The 27,855-nt window shown below is 37.0% G+C and overlaps 1 protein-coding gene and 1 long non-coding RNA gene across 8 annotated transcripts in view; one reads left to right on the forward strand and one right to left on the reverse strand.

The window, feature by feature from the left end:
- Window positions 1-11,407, forward strand: part of LOC309631163 — a 48,041-nt gene extending 36,634 nt beyond the window's left edge. The window contains exon 3 of the long non-coding RNA XR_014246116.1: window positions 8,764-11,407. This is a non-coding gene — a long non-coding RNA (uncharacterized lncRNA). The remainder of the gene's footprint in view (window positions 1-8,763) is intronic.
- Window positions 1-27,855, reverse strand: part of LOC309631148 (uncharacterized protein) — a 595,395-nt gene that overhangs the window by 14,293 nt on the left and 553,247 nt on the right. The window contains exons 3-7 of one of the 7 annotated variants that reach the window (XR_014246095.1): window positions 27,501-27,638; window positions 21,727-21,845; window positions 15,755-15,894; window positions 8,599-8,694; window positions 7-5,858 (exon numbers count right to left, since the gene is read on the reverse strand). The gene's annotated coding sequence lies outside the window, so the exon portion shown is untranslated. Of the gene's footprint in view, window positions 1-6; window positions 5,859-8,598; window positions 8,695-11,417; window positions 15,895-21,726; window positions 27,639-27,855 lie in introns of those variants that run through there. The other 6 variants (XR_014246094.1, XR_014246097.1, XM_082397251.1 and 3 more) reach the window with 6 other exon arrangements.

A 27,855-nucleotide genomic window follows, 5' to 3' on the forward strand; every position in this document is an offset into this window, starting at 1 on the left:
TGTGGGAGATATTAAGAGAGGTCAGGGTGAATGTGTCCAGCAAGTGTAACTCAAGACATTAATTCATATGAATGGGAACTCAATTGTCCCACAGGCTCTAAGCCCTGGGGCAGGTAGTTACAATATAATGACACCATTACTGAGAACCTTCTATGTATCAGGTGTTTACATGCTACCCCCAATCCTTCCAAACCCTCTTCCAGTATTTTTTCTCAGTGAGGTTAAGTGAGTTGTCCAAGATCACATAACTGGTAAATAATGGAGACCAGGTTCAATCCAAGGTTTACTTTTTTTTCAGTGTCCAATCCTTTCCACTCTGCTACATTGTCTCCCTACTGCCCTGCAGAAATCTGGTCCTAAAATCCCATCAGTGAATGAAAATTTTTTTCTACCGACTGAGAGGCAGAATTTGGTATGGCATTTATTAACAAGTCCAGAGGAAGCACTTAATAAACATTTTTTTATGATGAAGAAAAAATCAACACTTAGGACATCAGGGAAGCAAGAGACAAGTTTAATCCCTTGAATTTTGCCAAGAAAGTTCCGTAGAAAGCACAAATTATAGATATTTGAAAACCAACATAGAACTTTCAAAACTGGGGTATGTTTCCTTGCACTGGGTAAAAATTGCCCTGCTGTTTTTACTGAGATTTCAAACCTCTCTCTCCTCTCTCCACCTCTCTCCATTCTTCCTTCTCTCTCTTTCTCTCTCAGAATATATATATATATATATATATATATATATATATGAACTTATAATAAATAGATGTGGATTGTGCATTCCTCCCTTGTGTCCATTCTATTCTCTCCTACGGAGAGAAAATAGCTCACCTCAGGATTTACAGCCATCTCTTCTTCACAGAAGCCAGGAGCCTATCTGATGTTTGATGATTCATATATCGCCCTGCATGACAGTGACAGCTAAATTCATTGCAGATGTTATTATGGAGTAAAAAGCAGTACTAATGGGCTTTAGCGCTATTTATTCAGGTAGCCCTGCCTCTCTTGAAGTTATACTCAAGAGTTCTAAATAAAATGAACCAAGGAGGTCATGACCTTGAATGAAATGAATACACATAGCTTACCTCAAGGAAGTTTTACCTCTCAACTAGGACTTTTGAAAATTACGTAAGAACATCAGAAATAAAAAATCTAGTCTATGATGCTTTAAAATTTTTCTGATGTATAATTAGAACAAAAGTCCTGGGCTGATATAGGAAGAACCTCAACATTGACATTACTTCTACTGTCACTCATACACCAGCTTAAAAAGAATCAAATTCATGTGCAAAGAAATAAAGGGCAGGGCTGGTGGAGTGAGTAGGGTCTCCATGCATGTGCACAGGTCCCTTCCAAGGCTGTTTGAGGATCTTTGGCAATGTGTTCACATAGTCCTCCCTGTGTTTGATTATATTTGCAAGTTAAGATACTCTTATTCTTAAAGAGGGTCTCCAAACTATGGAAGCTTCAGGTCCCACAAATCCTGGATCTGTCCCTCTGAGAAAGTTACTGGAGTGGCACTGATGCGGCATGTCCGCGCTCTAAGGACAGAGGCACCGCCCTGGCAGAGTGAGCGAGTCTCCTACAATCAGCTCAGTGACCTCTTGGCCTCAGTTTCTTCACCTCTAAAATGGGATGTTAGGGCAGATAATCTGATTTGCGGTGAGCTCTTTCATATCTTTTGTGAGCTAAGAATAGTGTGAGTAAAGAGAGGGAGAAAGAGAAGTAGATCTTTAAAATGACTTTCTGGAACGAAATTGAGTTATTTGTAATGAGTTGGATAGACCTAGAGTCTGTCATACAGAGTGAAGTAAGTCAGAAAGAGAAAAACAAATACCGTATGCTAATGCACATATATGGAATCTTAAAAAACAGTACTGATGAACCTAGTGGCAGGGCAGGAATAAAGACGCAGACGTAGAGAAAGGACTTGAGGACCCGGGGTAGGGGGGGGAGGGGGGAAGGGGAAGCTGGGATGAAGTGAGAGAGTAGCGTTGACATATATACACTACCAAATGTAAAACGGATGGCTAGTGGGAAGCTGCTGCATAGCACAGGGAGATCAGCTCGATGCTTTATGACGACCTAGAGGGGTGGGATAGGGAGGGTGGGAGAGAGGCTCAAGAGGGAGGGGATATGGGGATATATGTATATGTGTAGCTGATTCATTTTGTTGTACAGCAGAAACTAACACAACATTGTAAAGCAATTATACTCCAATAAAGATACTAAGAAAATAAAAAATAAACATAAAAAATAAAGAGGCTTTCTATCTTCACTCCCTTTCTACCTCAATCCACAAGGTTAACATCAACAGTTAGGGTGATAACATACATTTTATAATATTTTTTTATAGTACATTGTATAAATAGTACCAATTGCTAGAACTAAATAATAATTATTTTGATACACAATTCTGTAAAACCCTTAAGAGAATAATATATGCACATTTTTTCTACTTTATACAAAAACTGTTTAATATGACAGATGCCACAGGAGTAGAGTGGACTTGAAAATGTCAGCTTTGTTAATGACAAACTTTGAAACAATTCCATTGACAGTAGGGTGATGTGAGTCAACTCAGAAAGGACAGAAAGTGGATCTTCTGGATCCACTTTAAAGTATTTCAGTTATCTAAACACCAGTAGCACCATGTTTTCTGAGATGCTCTGAATAGTTATGTCATAAAGAGAGCTGGATCAAATGTATGTAAAAAAGAGAAACCATTAGCAAGTTCACCACATAGGGTCAAAGATAAAATTGCATGTCCACAGAATTAGTTTTTACAAGAAGTTTCACAAGTAATTTTAACTAAACCTCTGAGGAAAAGAGCTCTCATGCTGTTAAATATTTTAGTGCATAGAAAGTATAGGAGAATACACAGAATATTTTTATGAATCTAATGAAACTTGTTACAAAAAACTAAAATAGCACAATAAAACAGATCCATATACCAATCTCACTTATGAATATCTAGGCCAAAAATTCTAAATAAAATGTCAGAAAATAGAATACACTTGAAAAGGATGATATATAAGAAAAGATTCATAACAGGAATTCAAGAATAATGTTATATTAGTAAATCTAGTAAAATAGTTTATCATATTACTATATCAACAGAGAAAGATATCATGTACATAGATTCTAAAAAAACTTTAATAAAATTTAACTTTCATTATTGAGTTAAAAAAAAAAAGCCTTAATAAAATACGAATATAATGGCTTCTATGGTCACTTCCTTAGAAGTTTACAAACCAAAACCCAATGTCAGGCTGAATGGCAAAATCCTAGGCAAAGCCCAATGGAGGTAACTGTGTTCACTATTCCTATTTTTATTAAAACTTTTCTGGGGGGAATTCCCTGGTGATCCAGTAGTGAGGACTCTGCACTTCCACTGCAGGGGGCATGGGTTCGATCCCTGGTGGGGGAACTAAGATCCCGCAAGCCTCGGCCTGGCCAAAAAAAAAAAAAAACTTGTTCTGGAAATATCAGTCAATACAATTCAAAAAGAGAAAAAAAAATAGTAGTATAAACAAATTAGAAAAGAGGAGAGAAAATTATCATTATCTATACCTGATATGATAGAATACTTAGAAAGCAAAGAGAAGCAACTAAAAACTATGACATGCAATAAAACATTAAGTGCATTGATTATTACAAATTTAATAAAGCTTTAGACATAATTTTTATGCATAATAAAAATAATCAGTATAAAAATTTAATGGTGAGAAATTATTTTGTTTACAGTAGCACCAAAACTTAATAAATACATATAGGAATAAATTTAACAAATAGGCATGATCTAACGAAAAGACAGTAACAGCAGCTGTGAAACTTAAGAAAATTTGAGTAAATAGAACAACACTGTCTGGCTAGCTTATCTTTTTTATGTTATTATAAATACATTAGTTATTTCTAAAATAATACATATGTTTAACAGGTTCCTTATTATTTTACCAGATTTTTATTTTGCATTCTAGAAAAGATGAGTCTCAAGTTTATATACTGCAAAATAAGCTTGTACTCATTACTAGAAAAATCTGGCAAAAACATTTTTTTAATTAAAAATTTTTTATATTAAAAAATATTTTTGAATAATGAAGGGGAATAGATCTACCAAAATTAAAACATATTATAAAGTTAGAGCCATTAAAATAGTCTGCATTGATTAATGAATAGACTAAGAAATTAATAAAACAAAATGGCGACCACAAAACATGTCAGAATTTAATATAATCTAGGAAACATTTCCAATATGTGAAGGAAAAAAGGGGTTATTCAATAAACAGTTCACCATATGGGGGAAAAAATTGTATTCTCTCTTCATTTCTTGTTCCAAAATCAAGCCACAGGGATCAAAGGGTTGAGCATAATTAAATGATTCACAAAAATAATAGAAAAAAATATAGAATATTTTTTTAAATATGTAATTTTAGAGTAGGATAAAACTTTCTCAAAGCTGTCACAAACCAGAAGCAATAATAGTATAGATTGGGAAAATTAAAAATATTTTAAAGATTAGTTTTCTTAATCTTTATTAAAAATTCATCAAATAACTTTAAAAGACTAACAACTGTGCTCTACTTTTTTTTTCGGCTGTATTGGGTCTTTTTTGCTGTTCATGGACTTCCTCTCTAGTTGTGGCGAGCAGGGGCTACTCTTCGTTGCGGTGTGCGGGCTTCTCATTGTGGTGGCTTCTCTTGATGTAGAGCACGGGCTCTAGGCACGCAGGCTTCAGCAGTTGCAGCACGTGGACTCAGTAGTTGTGGCACACGGGCTTAGTTGCTCCGTGGCATGTGGGCTCTTCCCAGGCCAGGGATTGAACCCGTGACCCCCTGCATTGGCAGGCAGGTCCTTAACTACTGTGCCACCAGGGAAGTCCCTGTGCTCTACTTCTGTGAGAGGGGACCATCTACATAAATTATATGGAATCCTTCTGAATGGGAGATTTGTCTTTTCATTTTTTTGTCATTTATTTATAGCAGTGTTGACTCATGGACAATTATTCGATACTTTGGGTTATAATCCAAAACTATTTTTTTGTTCAATTTATTTCAGTTTTGGCCACTTGCTTAAATAGATATTTTGCTGCCCAAATTGCTCTTAAGTAGATGAAAAGAGGGGTAACCACATTCATAATTAAGAAAATACAAGATAAAATGACAAATGAGATTTAATTTTTCACCTGTCACATTGGCAAAGATTAAAGTATTAGATACCATTTGAGTTGATATCACAGTTGGGACATAGAAACCTGCATTGTTGCTTGAAGTGAAATTTTAATGATCCCGTTGAAAGACAATTGGTTACTATTTATTAAATTAAAAATTTATACATCCTTTGTCCCAGAAATTTTACTTTTAGAAATTTATCCCATAGACACACTTGCACATATTTTTAAGCATGTACAAGTGTTACCCTGGCTGGCTCACCACGCCAAAATCTGTTACCGAACCCAGGTCTGGCGGCTCACCACTCGAAAGCCAGTTTTCGAGAGGCAAGTGTTGGTAGGAAAGGAAAGTTTGCTTTATTTCAGAGGCCGGCAACCGTGGTGGGGGGAGCGGGGGAGGGGCAGGGCACACGCCTGTCCAAAGGCCCACTTCCACCCTGACAATCAGGGGGCAAGAGCTTTATAGACAGAGGGAGGGGGCTACGTGCAGAAACAGCACAGTCAGCTCTGACAGTCATCTTGAAATTGGTCATTGGTGGTCTGACCAGCATCATCTCGATTGTTTTAGGTACAGTTAATCTTCAGTTCCAGGGTCGGTTTGTTTCCATTTCTTTGAGGCCAATTCTTGGAATTGTGGCAGCTTATGTCATGGCTACAGTCTGGTCATCATGTAGTTCACTTCTTCCACCTGGTGGGTTTATCAGTATCTATAAGACAGCTCACAGGATAGGACTCAGAAGATTACCTATAGCCCTTAAGGAGGAACTAAATGTCCTTGGCTATGCTTAATGACTAAACTATTATTTGGTCTCCTTTGACTGTTTTCCTTTGTTTCTGCATTTTCTCACTTCTCTGATTAAACTTATTCTTTGGCTAAATTTTTTCCACAGACTAAAGGCAGGCTGAGGACATGGTGTGGAGGGCAAGGACCATAGGGTCTTGCTCCGTTTCACAAGCATATTTGTTGCAACATTTTAACTAAAAACAAACTAACTAAAAAGCCAAACAAGAGCCAACCAAACAAAAATGGAAAACAATCTTTCAATTTAAAAATATAAAGTACATAACTTATAGATTATCCATGTAATGGAATATAATGTGTGATTAAATAAATGAGGTGGATTTATATATACTGACATTAAGTAATTACCAAGGAGAAAAATAAGGTGCAGAACAATGGGTACAGCTTAAATGTAGTAAAAAAGAAAAAAGGATTTTATATACTGTATGTACATACACACACACACACACACACACACTTATGCATGCAGAAGAAACTGATTGCCTCAAGGCAAGTTACTTGAGAAACTAAAACAGAAGTTCAGGGTTGGGCAGTATAATTTTTGCTGAATTTCATCCTGTTATGTTTGAAAGTTTTGAAATGTTCATGAATTACTTGTTCAATTAAAAAGTCAAGTAACAGATGAATTATCCTTAGTTATTTAGAGCTGTTTTTACTGATCAGCAAGTAATAAGTGAGAGAATTTCTCAAGTTGCCTGCAGACAGCATGAGTTTTGCATTTTTAGCTGCATATGCAGGCTCACTTATTTAGTGTGACTTGGTCAGGTCAGAGTCACAGAAGACTACATAAGTGAGCAAATTATTATTCTTCAAAACAAATGCTAAATATAGATACATGAATTCATATCATCTGAGAAGGATAATTGCTTGATATTCAAACCCCTAGTTATTTCCTTTACAGTGGCAACCGAACTGGATTGAATTGTGTCCCCCGCAAAAGATATGTTGAATTTCTAACTCTTAGGACCTGTGAATGTGACCTAATTTGGAGATAGGGTCTTTGCAGATGTAATCAAGTTAAGATGAGGTCATTAGAGTAGGTCCTAATGCAATGACTGGTGCCCTTATTAGGAAAGGGAAATTTGGACACCGATACACACAAAAGGAAGATGGCCACGTGAGTATGAAGACAGAACGTGGAGTTATGCTGCCACAAACCAGGGCATGCCGAGGATTGCTGGCAACTACCAGAAGCTGGAAGAGGCAGAGGGGATTCTTCCCTGGAGCCTCCAGAGGGAGCAAAGCCCTGCTGACACCTTGATTTCGGACTTCTAACTTCTAGAACTGTGAGAGAATATATTTCAGTTGATGTAAGCCATCTAGTTTGAACTAATTTGTTATGACAGCCTTTGGAAACTAATACAGCAACCTTTACATTTCTCTCTTTTTTTCCCCCTCTTCTAATATACGTATATAAACTGAAACAGTCATACATATTTCTTCTCAATAATTCCTCCTCTGTTTTCACCCTGATGTGCTCTTGGGTATAATGTTATAAAATGAATCACTCCTGAGCAGATCTTATGTCTTTATAAAAATAGTATTCTAATCGGGATTGTGTTCCTGATCAAGTAGCTAATGAAAACAAACAAAAAATTGCCTATATGTGATAAAAACATTTATAAAACAATGGTAAACGTTTTTTTTTATCCTGTTGAAAAATAAAAGTTATTTCAAATATCATAAAAAGGACAGAAATGAAATAAAAACATTAATATAGAAAGGATTTTTACAAATCATCAGGTATGTATCTGGCTTATAAAATTACAACAATATTCATAACTTTGACCTATATTAATGTGATAAATTTATTAAAGTATAACTAACTTTTTTTCTTTTCTTATAATTGAAAGCACTTTTTGAGGATAATCTGGATGATTTCAGATCTCACAATAATCCCATTTGGGGAAGTTGAAACTAGTGCTTTTTCTTAGATAAATTTTCTAGTCATATGTAAATATGAAAATCATTTCATTGACCTTAGTTAGACAGAGATGAAATAATTTTCCAGTGAGGGTATTCCATTAGGAAAAAAGTGACAGGTAGCTCAAATCTCAGTGCTACTATTGACTAGAGCTGTCTGACTTTGGGCAAGTTACTGATAACCTTTTAATCATCATTTTCCTCATCTGTAACTCACTGCTAATAGCTACTCATTTTGTGCACATTAACTAACCTCATGCCTCTATTATATTAAGCACAGAGCTTTGCACATAAGTTGGTCTAACTGAAGCTACTGTTGTGTTGGTCTGTGTGAGATGGGGTCAGATAAGTCCTTCCCATAATGAAAAAGGAGAACTGTCCCCTCGATCTTCACTTGTAATAAACAGTATAAGCAGTCTCAGAGATGAAAGTAATATGTTAGGCAGCCTTTATGTCAAACTCCTTTAAACTTTAATGAATAAGGCAACTATATATGTGACAAAATTTGCATGCTGCTTTCAAAATTTTAGAAGTCCAAGATATTTTGAAAAAATCATGAAATAAATGGCTATTAAAAGGTATTGGGATAATTCAAAAATATTTTCAGTTTAATTGAAAATATCCAATAAACAATACAAAAGATTTTGAAGGCCTTTGCTATATCTAGGTCACCATTCCCAGTGCATGCCCCACAGAACTGTACCTGCACAAGATGCTTATAGACATATGTTCAAAGAGGTTTCCAAGTGTGAGAAACTCCGAGGTAAACAGGTTTCTTTACTGTAGGCTTCCACTGAATCTGTAGGGAAAACAGTATATAGTGATTCAAAAATTCATTTAATTCTGTTTTTCACTATATGTCTTTCAGGAGTTGGTATTCTGTGGAACATACTCTGGGAAGCGTTGGTGTAGCTCATGCCCTAATGTCCACTTCAGTCTGTACGTGGAGACTCAACTTAAATGAAAGAGTAAAATGGAAAGAATAAGAAGTGTGGAAAGCTTTCTTCAATAGGGTGAGGTGAAATCCTGAGAATGAGGTAGATCTGTTGGCTTAGAGCAGGGATGAGCAAATACAGTCTGGGGCGGGGGGATGGGGGGCAAACCTGACCTGCTGCCTGTTTTTGTAAATAAAGTTTTATTGGAACACAAACATGGCCATTTATGTATTCACTGTCTATGGCAGATTTGCACATAGACAGATCTGTGTGCAGAGTCCAGTAGTAGCCACAGAGATAGCATGGCCTGCAAAGCCGAAAATCTTTGCTACTGGCTCTTTACAGAAAAGTTTGTAGGCCCTTACTCTAGATATTTTCCCCTAATCTGGGTAAAGAAATATTGTGGATTGACAAATCCTAATTAATCTATAGCCAGGGACTGTAAAAATACTATTTTGATTCCAAATATTCATTGACCCCCAAAACCAAAGACTTGAGGTATGTTTGTCTATGGAGATAAATCAACCAGATAGGAAACTATGAAATTTCCACCCTTCAATTCATTTGCTGTTGGTGGAAGTGGTGGCAGACATGGAAAATTAAGCCTACGAGAGAAAAAAAAATGTTTCTTTTCTCTTGGGCAGGAAAAGGTTTAGTAAAATGGTGCTGATTTTAAATTTTGAAACAGATTAAGTTGAGCAAAAAGTAATGCTATAGCACTTTTTGTGTATATAACTAAATCTGTGCCAAACTAGCTACTATATTGAACCATTATTAAATTATATAAAAATATATATTACTAGATAATATATATGATATATATTATAGAGAGAGAAAGAGAGAGGGGGGCTAGAGAGAGAGAGAGAGGTGAATGATTTCTTCATCTAAGTTTAAATTAAATTGAAATATTTCTACAAAACCGTTCCTGTTGAGAAATACCAATATTATCATCTTTTTGATACCCTTGCAATAGAGAATTCATCTGTCTTCTCAAAGCTATAACTTACTGCTTCATAAAACACAAAAATTCCCTTCTATTCATATTTGAAGAGAAGCCTTTATACACATTCTATCTTTTACATTTAAATTGTTTTACTTGAACCTCACTGTCCTTTCGTAGTGTAAACAGATATGCTTTACACAACCCTCCTTTATTAACAGAGTAAAAATCATTTACATTCTTTTTTGAGAATAAGCACAAAATAATTAAGTTTTAAAGATCTTGTTTCAAGTTACTCCAAAATAGAACACAGTATATACAGATATAAATGGCAATGGGGCATGGGAACGGAGGGGACATGGCTGCAATGTTTAGATCCTTAGGACTGTTCTCTTTAATTGCATCAGCTGCTCAGAAGGCCACTCTAAATGAAACAGTCATGCTCTCTGTGCCTGGGGTAGCACGCAGAATATTATCCTGGGCAGCGGGGTAGGGTGGGCAGGGCAATGGGCTAACAAAATCTTGGAAAATTTGATCCACAAAAACAAGGAAGGTTTGGCATCTTGCATACATTAGGCCTTGTACATAGTGGGTGCACAATAATCATTGGTTGTCTCAGCAGCATTTCAAAACCAACTTTAAAAGAGATATGTTTTATTTTTCACCACGTTTCACATATTAACTGAGAGCTTGATTGGTTCATGATGGAATAGAGAGTTAGCTGCTGCAAATCAACCAGACACTGCTCATTGGAGATTTGCATTAGTGATTAAATCATTCTTTTCCTATGCAGAAGCAGATGCTAAATAACATTTCAGTGCTTCCAGTACATTCCTGAAACATAGGGAACTTGAAAGGGGTCTGGAGCAGAAGGGTCTCTGGGTCTTCTTAAAAGAAAGAAACCAAAAAAGAAAGAAAAACAGGAAGGGAGAAGGGAGGGAGGGAGGGTGAGAGAGATGAGAAAGGAAGAGAGAAGGAAGGAAAGAAATAAAGAAAGAAGAAAGAAAGAAAGAAAGAAAGGGAGGAAGGGAGGGAGGGAGGGAGGGAGGAAGGGAGGAAGGGAGGAAGGAAGGAAGGAAGGGAGAAAGAGACCAAATCCTCTATGCTTCTTGGATTTGTCAATAATTGTATGTCAAACATACTTTGAAAGATTAGACTATGGAGGCCATTTTTTATGGACCCACAAGAACACAATTCAATGAGCTATTGAGTCACTGCTCCATCCGAAGACTCTAGAAATTTCCCTCTGCCTCTCTCCCCAAATAAGAACCTCCCGCGTCAACTCCAGGCGCAGATTTCATTTCACTGCTGTTTCACACACGCAGCTCACAAATCCCACATGCATGTGTAGGGAGGAACTAAAAGGAAAGACAGGGCGAAGTATTTTACGACTCTCCTGTGGACGCAGCCTGACGAGAACGCACCCCAGTCCACGGGAAACACATGCTGGCCAGCTGCTCTGGGCTCTCGCACCCAGGGCAGGCGTTAACACACATCGCAGGAACTCTGCGTGGACGCTCAGCAGCTGTAAACATGTGGAAAGGGCACAGAAGCCGAGAAGGGTTCAGGCCCTCACCCTCCTGCACACAAAGCAAATTTGGGTAACAAGGAACCCAAAAAAACTCCCCAAAGGTGTGCTCTTCTTACCTCATCGCAGTTCCCCACCCCGGCTTGGAAAAGCCTCGTTTCCTCTAGTTTTGAGCTACAGCTTCTAAGCAACTCAGCACATCTTAAATTTTGTTTCCATACTTCCTTGGCTGGTTTAGGATTCCAGATGTGGAGAAATCAGGTGGGAGCCGGGGAGGGAGGAGGAGGAAATCTCTTTTCCGCGCAGCACAGGAATACTGTTTTGGGGGTGTGGCCGGGGCTAAAGGGGGCGCCACGCACTGCTTCGGGACATGTTTTTTCTTGCTTCTCTATCGCCTTGTCCACCCTGCACTTCCATTCTCTCCTGCGAGTTGCCGTGAGAACAGGGACCGAGGAGCTCTAGTGCAAAAGCCAATATTATTGGAAGGAGGGGAGGAGACAAGAGAAGAGCGTTGAGCTCCTTAAGCATATGAATTTTTCCACTGTGATGCATTTATTAGAGTATTTTTGAGAAAGGATCCATACCTCTTTTTATGTGAACTTATCTCTGCAGATGTAAAAAAGGATTAGTTAGAAATTGGTAGCTCAGCAGGAACAGCCTGACTGCTTAGAGTAATTCTATCAATCTGTGCCGATTTCTGTACCTCCACTGCCATTTTGTCTTTGTATTTCCCCACTTCTCTGCAACTTGTTTTCGAAGCATGCTATTTCCTTGGGCCCTGGTCTGAGTATCTAATTTGAGCTGAGGCTTCAGGTCCTGCCCTGCTCTTGCCTGGTCCCTCAAGATCTAGAACCCTTAACCACTGGCCAGTGGCCAAAACCCAACTTCCGCACTGAAAGAAGTTTAGGCAAGCAGGAGGGCCATCCACCTGATAGATTTTGAGTGTTTGTACCTGTACTCACAGCAGCACCTGTAATTGAGATAAGTCATATTTGGCCTGACCGGTTGTCCCTTTCCTAAGCATTCTTACAGCTGGATCAGCTCCCCTTAGCCTTTCTTCCGTTCCACTTGCTGTTCTGTCTCCAAACTCAGCCTTTTGGATGCCCAGATCTGTGCCTGCTGTTAATATTCAAAATGAAGTTCCTCACCCAAATAACTCTGTTGTACTAGTGGACCCAATTTTTTTTTTCCCTAAAAATCTTTTCTGTATGTCAGGAAAAAAAACAAAGCTCCAAGAGGTGTTTGAAAAACAAGCATTGGGATGAAAATACTATTTCATAAAGATTTCACAAAGATTTACAGACCCCCGAAGAGTTTATCCATGAAAACATGGACCCTGTAAATTGTATTTAGCAAATCAATTTTGGGAATGGCTACATCTGTTTCTGGAAAAAAGTGAGAAACAGATGTGGAAACAAGAGTGAAACTGAGACAGGAAGCTTGTCAAATGGGAAAACTGAGCAAGCTGTCTGAATCCAGAAATCAGAGCAGTAAAAGGGTTTTGAATCCAAAGGAGCTGTTGGTAAAATCATGTAGTCACCTGAGGGTTGCATCTGGTCCAAAGAGATAAGAATGTTGTCGATGGACACGATTTTAGCAGATGCTAAACAGATCTCATTAAAGTCTTTTAGGTTCATCATGAATGAGTAATAAAAGAGAAAATTTAATTTGGGGCCCTAAAGACAGATGTTTTACATAAGGAAATATGTAATATTAGCACAGCATCCAAATGCTCATCTTCCTGGTTGTCATTGCCCAAAGAAAATTTGAAGATAGCCTCTCCTCCATGGAAAGATGAGGAGTATGGTGTCATGTGTCTTCCAGGGATATTTCTGCATGATTCCAGAACTTTGTCAAAGGATTGTGGAAGGAACTTTCTGAAGCTGACGTGTAAGAAAACACACAGGAAGGAAGCAATTCTGTGCATAAATGAGCCACATGTGTCTCCACTGAGTCACATGAAATCTCAGGCGTCTACCCAAGTTCAGTTTCCCCAAGGACCCACACTGAAGCTTTTCCTGTGTTTTTCTCAGAGATTCATGGAAAACTGTCAGAATTAGTGATTATGTAAAAGTTTCTCCAGAGTCTGAAACCATGGAAGAGGCTTCCATGTTCCAGGAAAAGAGAAAAAAGAGAGCAGAAACGATGCACATCACTTTATTTCTATTTTAATTCTATTCCCACAAATGGACGTGGGCACTGTTAGAGCTATTTTCCTTTGCAGATTTCTCTAGCAAACCCTCATTTCTGCATACTGAGAAAAAGTGTGCCAGATTCACTTTTGCATAGAAATGTGTAACATGTCCTAAAATAAATAAAACACTACAGCCTTAAACAATGAAGGGGAGCAAAATGTGCTCACAGAAATGTAGCTGGCAGATTGAGCATCTGAGAACTCACTTTATGATTTAAATTTTGCCATTGGAGCAAGAAGGCACCCTGCCCTTGGGAGGTAGGAGATGTCACTCTAGGAAATCCCGGGAATGTAGACATACTTTAGGCTGATTTTTGTCCCTAGACTCAAGGACATTTCTTTCAAAGAAATTAGAGAAAAACAGTTAATGAAATGTGAAATACAAGCAATATGCAGGAACAATAAAATCAAAAGAAATTATTCTGACTTCAAAAAGTAAGATATAACAAAATATTTCTTCAAATCATAACAAAGGGAGTAATTCATTAAGAGGAAATGATAAATTTTGAAAAGAAGAATTAAAGAAGTCCTTGGATTGTTTGATAATTCCATTAGTGATGAGGAGCGAACCATATGAATAGATTTTAAAAAGCTTCAAATTTTAGATATGATGAAAAGACATCAGCAAAGGCAACATGAAAATCAATAAGCACAAAAACAAGGACATTGGTGACAAACTAGTTAATGAATATATCAATTCAAAGAGTGTTTAAGATTAATCATTTCACAAGAAAATTTGAAGTGCTGTGATATCTTTCAACTTGCCCATGAGTGAAACTGAATAGAGTTTTTCCCAAATTCAGCAACATCTGAAAAACTTACACGGCATTACCGATCTAGAGTCATGAAGCTGAAACTTTTCTAAGCTGTCGATAAAAAAAAAAGTCAACCATGTTAAAGGAAAAATTGAATTATCTATTTATTATTTTCTTTAGGAAATAAGATGGAGTTGTTCCCTGGTGCTTTCTTTTATCATGTCCACGAGTCCTGTCCATCCGGCCTCAGAAAAAGAAAGAGCATCTAGACATAGTCAGACACACGCCAGCAAAGACCAAGACAGCAGTCTGCATCAATTATGGAATAACATCTCAGCCTGCAGTCTCTGCCTTTGGGTTTGTTTTCCCAGGTACAATGACTCTGCATCTCCATGGCTAAAAAGACTGGCTAAAGTGATGCCTCCTGGAAAGAAGGAAAGATCTAACCTAGGACAAATTCTATGTCAACCACAGAATGGAAATGTTCCTTCTCCTGCTTTAAGTCTCTAACTTCACTCCACCTCAAGCAATAAGAAAAAAACCAAACCAAAACAAACAACTCCTAGCAGCTTTAAAATAGTAGTTTGTCCCTGGTTCACATTCTATTCACAACTGGTTCACAACTATTTTAATGAATATCAACATAAGTAAACATTGCAGCTTGGGCTCAGGGGTTTGTTGGCGAACCCTCTTCAGGTTTCATGTTCACTGTGCTCTTGGCTAAATTCTGCCTGGGTCTGTGTGACTCCACGGAAGGCTTATTTCTATCGTAGTCAGATGTTTTGCACTCACCCAATAACTGGCAAATATCTGAGTCAACAGGAGCAAAGCAGGACTTACAGGAGAGAGCTGTCCAAAAACAAAACCCCATTGAGTCACCTCAGCTAGGTCTGTGGCTCATTTTACAGAGCATTTGCCCTTGGGAAAAATTCATCATGTACAGAGATTTTGCAGTCCCTTGGCTTTACTTCGCTTTCTGTATTGAAGGAAGTGCAAGATGGCTAAGGTCTGTTGGGGAATGTTAGGTTCATCTTCGACATTTGTGTAAACCCTGAAATTTTATTTTACATGAACTGAAAAATAAACACTTCAAAAATTTTTCACTTTTGATTTCTAATAGGATAAGTATCGATGAATACACCTACACAAACAAAAAGTTATTTGCCTTCCTCAATAATTCATTAAAATGTAAAGGATCTTGGGAGTTCCCTGGTGGCCTAGTGGTTAGGATTCTGGGCTTTCACTGCTGTGGCCCGGGTTCAATCCCTGGTCAGGGACCTGAGATCCTGCAAGCCGCGCGGCGTGGGCCAAAAAAAGAAAAAAAAAAGTAAAGGGTCTTGAGTGCAAAATGTTTAACAGTAGCTGATCTAAGTTGTAAATCAAACAAAGTACATCCTCTAGTTAATTAAATAATCCTTGGTTGGGCCTTTTCAACAAAGCTCCAGTATGATGCTGAAAAATCATTGTGATCCTTTTGTCTTTCCCAGTTTTACATAATTATTCATACCAGTAGTAAATCCAGAATTTGAATGCAGGCAATCTGGCTTTGGAGTCCATGCTTCTTAGCCACTAAATCATTTTATTTGTAGAGAAACATGTAAATGTCAAGAATAAAAGCATCAAACTGAAATATAAATTGCTGCTTTCCTGGAAAACATAGAGCAAACATAAAGGTAAGATTAAAAACAAAAAAAAGGAAATGTTCTCACCTATGAGTCCAACCTTACCATGATCCAGTGGGTCACTTGGGACTGCTTAATTTTTTAAATCCCTGGAATTTTTCTAATCTTATTAAGCAAAGCCACGAATAGAACTCTAACTGGTGATCCAACCCCAAAGAAAGAAAGTACTTCTGTTAACAATCAAGTTTTCTTTTTGATGGTGCAATAGAGTTATCAGAAACGTTAAAAGAGAGTGGAGGGCCCTGGTAAAAAGCATTTTTCCACCCAGGGGCTTGCTTTGGTAGCAGTGAAGCATAGATGCTTAAATGGAGAGGTTGTATTCATTTGAAGGAGTGAGAAAGCTTTTGACCTATATTGTGAGGCTGTCCTGTGCTACTGCAATGGGATGGGGACAGACTGGTGTTGAGACTAATCCTTCTTGACCTCTTTAGTGTTAAGCTTACAACCTAAAACAGGAGAATCAATTGCACTTAACATGTGTTAACATCTGAACATACAGGTCACTAAATTGCTTGTCTTTTAAATGGAATTAACATATAGATAATCATTGGTCATGAAATGGTCTCCTCTTTCACAAAGACAAGGCATTTGACACTGAAACCTCTCCTCTGATTAGTGAATTCCACGCCCCCGCTTTCTCCCAGGAGGTAGTCAAAGAAGAAAAGACTTCCTGAAATCTGTACATTCTCAAGGTTTTTGAGCTTTGCTAAGCAGCAAAAAAGATCCAGGATGTTATCAACTTAGTCATCAAAATAAAAACAACAAATTAAAAGTACTGAATGGGCTGGAATAGGCATTGAAATCAAAGGAACACATTAGAAGACCAAGTAATAGAAACAAATGCATTCAAGTATTTAAAGTATGATAATAGTGGCATTTTAAATCAGTAGGAAAAGGATGTATGGTTGAATAAGGAGTGTTAGGGTTGTTAGTTAATACTTTCTTGGAAAAAAATAAGTTATATCTTTACCTCACAACAAATAACAACATAAATGGGTTGGGGGTTAAATTTATAAATAATATTTAAGTGAATATTTATATTCTTAGGATTGAGGGGCTCTCATAAGCATGAATTCTAAAATATAACCGTAAAGCAAGTGCTTGATGTAATTGACTTTATGAAAGAAAGAAAGAAAGAAAGAAAGAAAGAAAGAAAGAAAGAAAGAAAGAAAGAAAGAAAGAAAGAAAGAAAGAAACGGGAAGGAAAAGGAAGGCAGGAAGGAAAGAAAGGGAGAGAAGGGAACAAAAAAAGAAAACATAAAGAAATTTTAAACCAAACTGAGAAAAATACTGGTACATTTTGTGTCCTAGCACAATTATAACAAAGTGTTACTCTTATTAACAAAGGCTATGAAGAGATTATTCCCAAAAGAAATGAAAATGACCAGTGGATATATTTTCAACCTCATGAGCAAAGAAATGCAAATTAAAATGACAATAAGGTAACAATTTTTTTCCTTTAGATTGGCAAATATTTATTTTAATTTTAAGCACATAATCCTAAATTTTGGAGAGAATATAAAGAAAATTCCACACTCTTTTACTGCTGGGAGGCATATAAAATTGCACAGCCATTCTTCAGGGAAATTTATCAATATGTATATAGAGCCTTTAAAAAGAACCTACCCTTTAATTGAACAAATCCACTTCCAGGATTTCAGCCTATGAAAATTCATTAATATGCTTACAAACAGTTTGAAGGAAAATCTGTATCTTAAGTATCTTTCAGTAGGGGAATTGGTTAAATGAATTATACTACAAAAGCATAACGGAAGACTTTATCACATATAAAAATTAAAATAAAGTTGTCTATTTTTATAATGAATTGACATTCAAAATATACTTTTATGTGGCAAAAGAAGTTCAAAATGGTACATCTGTTATGGTTATAATTTTGGGAAAAACATATAAGTCAAAAAAGCAATACTCCAAAGTGTTAATAGTGGTTTTTTTTAAAGTAAATTTTAGTGGTTATTTTCTTTTGACCTATCAAATCATTTTATATTTTTTCTTCAATGACTATGAACTACTTATCATATTTTAAAACATTTTAAAGGCTGACAAAGTACAGCTCCAATAGTAATTTCTAAAAATAAACTTTGTTTTAAAGAAGTTTTAGATTCGCAGAAAAAATTGTAAAGATAATCTGTACAGAGGGTTTCCATATACCTCACACCCTGTTCCCCCTATTGCTACCACCTTGCATTGGTACATTTGTCACAATTAATGAACCAACATTGCCACAATATCATTAACTAAAGTCCATACTTTATTCAGATTTCCTTAGTTTTTACCCAGTGTCCTTCTTCTGTTCCAATATCCCATCCAATATGCCACATTGCATTAGTTTTCATGTTTCCGTAAGCTCCTCTTGGCTGTGACAATTTCTCAGACTTTCCTTGTTTTTAATGACCTTGACAATTTTGAGGAGTGCTGGTCAAGAATTTCCTAGAATGTCTCTTAGCACAGAGGTAAAGTGTTATTCTTATCCTATCATGTTAATGGTATGTACTACCAACATAACATTACTGTCAGCACTCACCTTGACCACCTAAGATAGTATTTGTTAGGTTTCTCCACTGTCAAGTTATCCTCTTTATTCCCCTTCCTGTCCTCTTTGCAAGGAAGTCACTAAGCACAACCCACACTTGAGTGGGGACTTGTGCTCTACTTCTGTGGGAGTAGAATATCTACATAAATGATATGGAATTCTTCTGAATGGAAGATTTGTCTTTTCATTTTTTTTTGTCATTTATTTATATCAGTATTGACTCATAGACATTTATTCTATACTTTGGGTTATAATCCAAAACTATTTTTTTGCTCAATTTATTCCAATTTTGGCAGTTGAGAGGTTCTTCGGTTGGCCATTTGTCTCCTTGAAATATTACCACCACATGGATTGTTCTAGACTCCTCCACTTATTTACTATCACCTCTCACTGCAACAGTGAGACACTCTCCACCACTCCTGCCATTCACTATCCAATTTCTATGAGAAACAACTTTATCAACTACAACACTTATATACTCTTCCTTTTACCTTTATTCTAACAGACTCTACCCATTTCCAGAGTTACTTAGGTCAGTATCTTTTTCTTCCTCCTCCTTCAGTGACCCTAATTCATATCTTTGTAATACAGCTAGATTCATATTTTACAATCTGCATTCCACCCTGTGGTCTTTCAGCCTCCTAAATGATTTTTTATTTGCATACATTAAGACTCACTTGATGTACTATGAAATCTATGAGTTTTGATAAATGCAATAAATGATCTGTTAACCATCTCTATACTTTTGATTTTTCCAGGACTATTCAGATTATCTGTTTCCCCTTGTATGAGTTTTGACCAAGGAATTGATCGCTTCATCTAAGTTATTTGATGTATTTAAAGCTATTGTTATGAATTTCCCACTATGCATTGCTTTTGCTTTACTCCACAACTTTTGATAACCTCTATCTTCATTTTTACTTAATTAAAAACATTAAAAAATTTATCTTGAGATTTATTTTTTGATCCATCTGCTATTTAAAAGTGTGTTTTTAAACTTCCAAACATTTTGGAGTTTTCCAGCTATCTTTCTGTTATTGATTTCTATTTTAGTTTCATTTTTATGATTTCTATTCTTTTAAATTTGCTAAGGTATATTTTATGGACCAGAATTTGATCCTGGTAAATGTTTCAGGTGAACTTGAGAAAAATATTCATTATGCCTCTGTTGGATGGATATTCCATAAATGTTAATTACATCAAATTGGTTGATAGTGCTGTTCAGGTCAACTATGTTATTATTGATTTTCTGCCTGCTTGACATATCAATTACTGACAGAGGGATGTTTAAGGCTCTAACTATAATGGTGGATTTGTCTATTTCTCCATTCAGTTCTATAAGTTTCTGCTTCATGTATCTTGATGTTCTCTAGTTAGATTTATACACATTTAGAGTTACTATGTCTTTTTGGACATTATAACTATGTAACGTTTTCCTTATTGTTATGTAATGTCCCTTCTTATCCCTGAAAATGTTCCTTGTTCTGAAGTCAGCTTTGTCTAGAATTAGCATAGCTACTTCAGATTTCTTTTAATTACTGTTAGTATGGTATATATTTATCCATTCCTATCTGAGTCATACCCATTCCTTTCTTTGTCTTTAGTTCCCTTCAATTTGAATATTATATGCTTAGGTATGGATTTTATCCTGCTTAATGCTGAGTTTCTTGGATCTTTGGATCTGTGGTTTGATGTATGTCATTAATTTTGGAAAATTCTTATCCTTTAATATTTCGAATATTTCTTTTGCTCCATTCTTTCTTCTTCTGGTGTTCCAATTATGCACATTTTACAACTTTTGAAATTTTTTAGAGTTCCTGAATGTTCCAATTATTAAGTTCTTTTTTCTTTTTGTATTTTAGTTTGGAAAGTTTCTATTGACCTATCTTAAAACTCGTTGATTCTTTTATCAACCAAGTCTACTGATAAACCCATCAGAGGCATTTTCCATTTCTGTTGCAGTCTTTTTGATTTCTAGCAATATCTTTTTGTCCTTTCTAAGAGTTTCCATCTCTCTGCTTATATTCCCTATCTGTTCTTACATGTTGTCTACTTTTTCCATTAGAGCCCTTAACATATTAGTCAGAGTTATTTTAAATTTTCTGTCCAATAATTCCAACCTCTGTGTTACGTATAAGTCTGGTTGTAATGGTTGCTTTGTCTGTTCAGAATGTGTTTTTTTTTTTGATTTTTGTCATACTTTTTAATTATTTGTTGACAGCCAAACATGTTGCTCCAAGTAGTAGAAAATGATTAAATAGGTCTTTAATGTGAGGTATTATGTTAATCTGGCTAAGAATTGGACTATGTTTAATGTTTGCTATAGCAAACATGTAAGTGGCAGAGACTTCAAATTCCTCCAAGACCCTTGCATTGGTTTCCCCCATTGACTCTGGCCTTCTCTAAGGATTTCCCTTCAGAGAGATTATGTGTCTTACTGCTTTTCAACTGTCACCCACTGTAATTATACTGGAGCCTTGTTGATGTGGTGGCAAGGTCTGGGAGAGGGGAATGTTCTGTAAGCTTCCAATTAAATCTCAGTCTTTTAGTGAACCTGTGTCTCTGGACTCTGATCTTCACAAGAGTTTTCAGTTGCATACCCTGCCCCCACACATTCCCTTCCTTACTTCCCCGGCTCCAATATTCCCAATATATTTCCTTAAAGAAATAGATTTCATGACTATGTTCCATTGACTATTTCTTGACTATATTCCATTCCCCCACACCTTTGCTGAGACAAGAAGTCTAGAGGTGGATGGGATGAGAGGAAAGGCCTTTCTAGGTGGGATAAGGCTCTGGAAAAATCTTTTCCCTTGAGAACAGGCCTTCGTTATGGAGAAGTGTAGGGTTAAGCCTCTTGCTCAGCTTGCTTGGGAGCCCATTCTCTCTCCTTTGCTGAAAAAAAATCAAATCAATATAATGGTTCTCACTTCAGAGTTGGAGTAAGGATTGGGTAGGAGGGAAAAGGAAGTAGAGGGTATTCCTGGCATTTGCCCACTCCACAAGGGCTGTGTTGCCAGGGCTCCATATTCAGACACTAATGAGTCTCTGCAATTGAATCGTTTTGGCTGTCTTTACCCTTTCCTTTGTGTCTGTCCATAAAGACAGTTGGAAAGCTTGCCAACCACCACCACGACCACTCCAAAAATGGCATTTCTTTTGTACCCATCATCTGTGGTCTTCCATGCCACAATCTCTGGAAAAAGCTCAAAAATAAATATTATTTTTAGGCACATAAGAACTTACCTTAAAAAAAGCCATTTATTAATTCTCTTGGTTTTATTTAGCCCAATAGGATGGGAGGTTTTCGTTATTTTTTCTTTTTGTTTGTTTCTTTTCTCTTCTTTCTCTTCCTTCGTCTTCCTCTAATACCAGGATAATTCAGATAATTGGGAAGTCAGGTCTTTATTAGAGATTAAATTTATACCATTATTTCACTTTTCTCTTTCTGTGAAACTTTCAAAACATTGAGTTAATTAAGATCAAATTTGTGGGATAATCAAGAGGAAGAATATAATTCTATCATGATATTTCCCATAATGGGATTGCCTAAAATGTGAATGGATGTTTAAAATAAACACGTCTATTTCTCTTCCTTCACTTTGCTCTGTTGTTACATTATAACATCTTTTTAAAAATGTGCAATTCCTGACGTTTTCAAGGGATCACCTCACCTTCAGGTGTTGCTTTGGGGCCTTCATTCCACTCATACTATTATGAATATCCTGTGTGGTGAACATTGCATATTTTCCACATTTTCGTTACCACTTTTAACAAAAGTGTCCATAATAAGGAAATGTGGATGTTCTCTTGCAATTTCTGTGTGTGTGTTTATGTGTATGACAGAGAAGGAAATTAGAGGTTAGACATCCCTGCCTTGAATACTTACTGTAATGAAGTTACAACTGTGTATGTTTGGCACACATCGGTAGTATTCATGCTGAATAAGGGGCTATACAAATTATAGTTTTGTATAAATAAATAGTTTCATATATGTTGGTAATTCATGCACTGTCAAGTGACCCAAGGGACACTGATGCTTTCCAAGTTTTTTTTTCTTCCTTTGCTCAAAGGGACATGATTAGATGCTTTCGTTGATATGAGAGGAGAATGAAAAAATGCCCCTCCTTACACGCATCCCACAACTTGACAGACTGTAAAGTTGACCTTCAAAGTGTGCCTGCTTCATGTGTCTTAGCAGACCAGCACACCAACTGCTAGTTCTTCTCCCCATGGAAAGACTGGGAAATGTTACCCAGATGAAAGCAGATTCTATTAAATGTGGGCTTTAGCTAATTCCACCAGACAGCATTATGGTGCTGTAGTGAGGGGCAATATTGTTCATGGTTCTGGGGAACCATTGACTGAAACTGCCCTCCCTAACCAGGCAGGATAATAACCGCTTGCAGTTATCTCACAACAAGAGGTCCTGATAAGGAACATGGAACGGACAAGCTACCGCCAGCTGGAAGAATTCAGGAAGGGCCAAAAGGGGGAAGGAGACGCCAGCCCATAATATGTCCTGCCAACTTCCCAGAAACCTCTGTGCTGGAATCCATCTTGGCTGAGAGATTTGTGCATCACCAGGAAGGACGCTGATCAGACCAAATATGGTACAAGCAAGATGATTGGCCAGAGACAACCGAGGAACTAACCCCATTACCATAAACCGGAGACTGCAAGCCACGTGGCAGAGCAGTTCTCCTGGTTTCCCTTACCCGGCTGGTCTCTGCCTGGGTGTCCCTTCCCAATAAAGTCTTTTGCTTTGTCAGCACGTGTGTCTCCTTGGACAATTCATTTCTGAGTGTTAGACAAGAGCCCACTCTCAGGTCCTGGAATGAGTCCCCCCATCCTGCAACAGTTTCTTGTGGTATTTCTCCTCCAAGACCCATCAAATTGGACATCTCTGGGAGATGCAGACTCAGAAGGTGATTAGCTGAATGGCCGTTGATTCAGAAAGAGAAGCAAATCTTTTATATAATATCAATGTCTTCCTCTTATAAACCCACTGAGTATTTGGTAACAAATTTGTATACATAATGACAATTCATGGTTTCTTTGTCAGAGGTTCCAGTTTGAGTTCAGGCTGGTTTGGGGACAGATCTGGGCATGTCTGATTAACCGCTAGTGTGGCCCAAACAGATGCTGTAAGCCAAGGGGCTGGAGGATCTTCCTAGAGAGTAAGAGTATATTGAGGGGAAGGAGTTAGGCACTAAGGCACCGAGTCAGCTGTAAAGTCAGTTTTGTGATTCTGAGTATAGAATGGCGGCCCCCATGTAAATCTACACGTAGCCTAATGCAGTGGTTGCATATATCGATCCTAGGAATAAACTCTGATACATGGGAAAACAAAATAATGCAAAATTCAGGGAGCTGTTTCACCAAATACTGTAAGATACCGGAGTGCAAGTAGGACTGATTTGAGGAATAGTTAATAGAATGTGACACAAAATGGAAAAAAACCATTATACATCACCACAAAACAGTTATTCAGTTTTAGCTCATTTTTTTGAGGGCACTAAGAAATGGAGTATTGGCTGCAATTTGGCCAGTGTTCATATTTGTGAGTAGGTGTCCCCCAAGGACACCTAAGAATACACGGAAGGGACTTTACAGAGGTCTAGAAGTCTCACACTAGTAAAGACAGTGATAACTGAATTATTACTGTGAATGTGATTTCATTCATTTAAATAGATCATAAGTGATCTATTTAAAAAACAATATATTTTTCTTAAGTTGATCTATTTGAGTTGGACTAGCCTATGATATTTTAGAATTATGTTCACTATTTTTAATATAAATTGTGTCCAGACAAGCAAGACAGGAGAGCTTTTGAAGAAGAATTTAAGCATCATTTTCAAATTCCTTTACTCTATAAGAACTAATCAGCTAATTAATCAATTAGCTAATAGCTACTATGTATCTTTAAAGTGCCCAGTTCTGCCCTTCCATATTCCATTAAGAGATCATACTGGTTTCTCTCCCTAGATTTCATTTTTGTCTTTCAGCTCTTTAGTAACTTATATGAGACATCTGTGCACAATCTATCCAGCTGTGACTGAATTCCTGGTTTCAATGTTTTGCATTTTTTTTCCAACTCAAAAATTAAAGGCAAATTCCTGAGGATGGAAATATTTGGAAAATGGCTACAAAAGTAGATGGTTCCCAAGGGGCAAAACTTTAAAATCATACTTTTAATTACGGGCCCAATCATTCATAGCCTCTTTCTAGCAGCCCTCTAGTAAATATTATTCTTACAACCTGATTACATACATGACTCTCATGAATGGGTCTAATTCTACCTCGGATTTCAAGTGAACCGGGCCTGAAGCTCCTTCTTATATTATAGATGAAAATAACTTCTACTTGTCCTACTTACTGTATTGGGCTATCTTGTTACAGTGAGAGAATGGATCAGTAACATAGCAAAGCTTTTCTCATATCCCTGGAAATTAGAGCAACCCACCCGCTCTCTGCACCCAATATGGAAATTGGCTTAAAAATGAAATAAGAATCACGAGGCAAATTCATCCCTTCCCATCTGAACAGTCTTATAATTAACAAGGAGAAGAGACAAATACATATTCTCCCAGTTTAGCCCCCAAAAGGTAGGCTTTTCTCACAATTGGTTTGCTTGTGTAACTGCCAGGTCACAATCTAGGAAGGGCCTCCATCCTGCCATGGAATAGGTTAATTTATTTGCATCCATTTTTCCATAAAGTACATTTTATTTTACCAGGTTTGCTGTTTGTGACCTCTTTGCTGTGAATCAAAGAATTGGATTTAAATATGTTTCAAGGTTTATCTTGGTGCATTTCTTGCTCACAAAACCGAAGAGTATGTAAGAGGCAAAACAGAGCATTTTGGCCAAGTCTCCACAGCAAAAATACATAAAGGTTTATTGTAGCAACTGACTAAATAACATGGGCAAAGACCCAGACTGTAAGTGCTAATTGTAAGTGCTTTAGACATATTTTTTCCTAACAATTAACACTTATTCCAGGATATCCTTCCCTGGCTTAAACATGTGAATGGATGACTGTTCCTTTTCAACTGGCAGCTGTAAAGCTGATTTTAAAATCTAACAAGTTTTTCCAGTACCACTTCCAGTCTTACCATTACCAGCTGGATCTTCAACTGGAGCTCGTGCCAAATGTTTAATTTAAACAAGGATATCTATCAAACCTGAACTTGGAGTGTGCATGTTCCTTTCTTATGAAAAGTCCTGAGCCCTGGGGCCCCATCTGTTCTTGTGAAACTGCTGTCTGAAATGCACAATGAGATGGGATATTTGAATGGCATCCTATCCATCATACTGTATGGAATCATACTCTGAGTCATGTACTGGTATCTCTTACATCCAACTGCTTTGCCTTTTGAGCCCAATAATATTTATTCAAGTGTTGGAGTGGCTGAACAGTTGAGGCTTGGAGACCAGTTTTACTGGGATTAAATAACCAGTGAAAGATTTCAGCGAAGGGAACAGAAATATGAAGAGTGAAAATTATTTTACAAAAAAAAACTGGCATTAGTGAAAGACAGGCTTGCTTTTCAGATGATACTTTTTTTCCAAACCCATTTGTAAACTACTTTTTCTGCAATAGTTCTCAGATTGTATTGTCTACTATTCATATGGGTTGAACCTGCCGGTTTCGACAAGTTGATAGAAGTCACTTTTCAATGGAATAGTATCTGATTTATATTTTAATCTCCAAGTATTTAAGATCTGAGAAAGTTAGGATGCTTTCTGACTTTTTTAACAAAGGTCTACTGAAAAAAATAAGGAAAATGTTGGCTCTTATAATTATAGATTTTGATGCTTAATGAAAAGGATAAGTCTAGCTCTGGAGTCAAACTCTGTGACCCTAATCCTGATGTGTGAGCCAGAACAAGTCACTACATGCCCCTTTGCTTCATGCATAACATGGAGAAAATAACTGTACCTACCACTGAGTGTGTATGTGAGGATCAAAAGAGTTGATATATTAAAACCCTTAGTATGGCATTTGGTGTCTGCTAAATGAATAATAAATATTAGCTATTCTTATTGTCGTGTCAAGTTATGAAATGTGATGGTTCTCTTGCCTTGAGAGTAACCTGTGCTGAACTGGACATACCTGTAGAACTTGATATATCTGGAGATGAAGGAAGACAATAGAAGTAAATAGATAGCCGAAACACGAAGTACTAAAAACTAGAATTGAGAACGCACGTTAGGCACCAAAGTAAAAAGGCTTATTTGGGCATATATCCTGATAATTAAGCTCAATGTATCCTTTCATTTAAACTAAAAATTCATTGAACTTTAGGCAAAGATGTAGGCATCTTAGCATTCTATGTGCGCACAGGGGCACACATAGAAACATACGGGAGGAAGGCAGACTGGGAGTTTCCCAGTGTATTAATGCTGTATTTTATTTCCTATATAAAGGCATAGCAACAGATCACCAGATCTTATAGAAGCAATACAATTTTTGTGTGTGTAATAATTCAGTGATGTAGCCATTGGCTCAGTCTATCCTGAGCCAAACTGACTTTGGGTATGAGATTTGAAAAGAATTATAGAAGCATTAAGAGGCTAAAGACTGTATTAACATACAGTTAATTGAGCTGTAAAAGTGATGGAGACTATCCTCTTGTCTCCTTTTTTTGCTGCTAACCACTCTTTTACAGTTTTTTCACAGCTTCCCTTCTCTTGTTTATTTCTTTATTTTCAGGTCTTCCAGGAAGTTCCCAACCCTCTTATGTCTATAAATTCTATTTCAGTAATTTAATTCACACTCACAGCTTCATTAGCAATAAGTGCTTTCCTAAAAATCTAGATATGAATTGACAACTGCCTGATGGATCCAGACCTTCCTTATGAAGCAATGGCATTTCATCCTTATCAAGACTAATATTCAAATCCACTAGCTTCCCTGGCAAACCAGAGCCTTTGTCTAAATTTCCTATTTCTGTAAATGGCACAGGCTTGTTGCCTTAAGAATTAACTGTAACCACTGATGTTTTATTTTTCTTACCTTTCCCCATCCAATCCATTGTCAAACGTATAGAATTTTCACAGTATCTTCTCCCATCTCCTCCTTTCCATTTAAATGTCATCATTCTAATATAGGTCTTTATGGATACATTTGAAATAGCTTTGCCTGCTGGACAAGCTGCAAATGAGAGAGCTGTTAAGACATCTGATTCAATTTTGGTAGCCTGTTAATCTATCACCCTGTTCCAAATCTTATCATTATCAAACTCATATTCTTTTTTTTTTTTAAACATCTTTATTGGAGTATAATTGCTTTACAATATTGTGTTAGTTTCTGCTGTATAACAAAGTGAATCAGCTATATCTATACATATATCCCCATATCCCCTCCCTCT

This window comes from Balaenoptera borealis, assembly GCF_965194805.1.
Source record: "Balaenoptera borealis genome assembly, chromosome: 6".
NCBI lineage: Eukaryota > Metazoa > Chordata > Mammalia > Artiodactyla > Balaenopteridae > Balaenoptera > Balaenoptera borealis.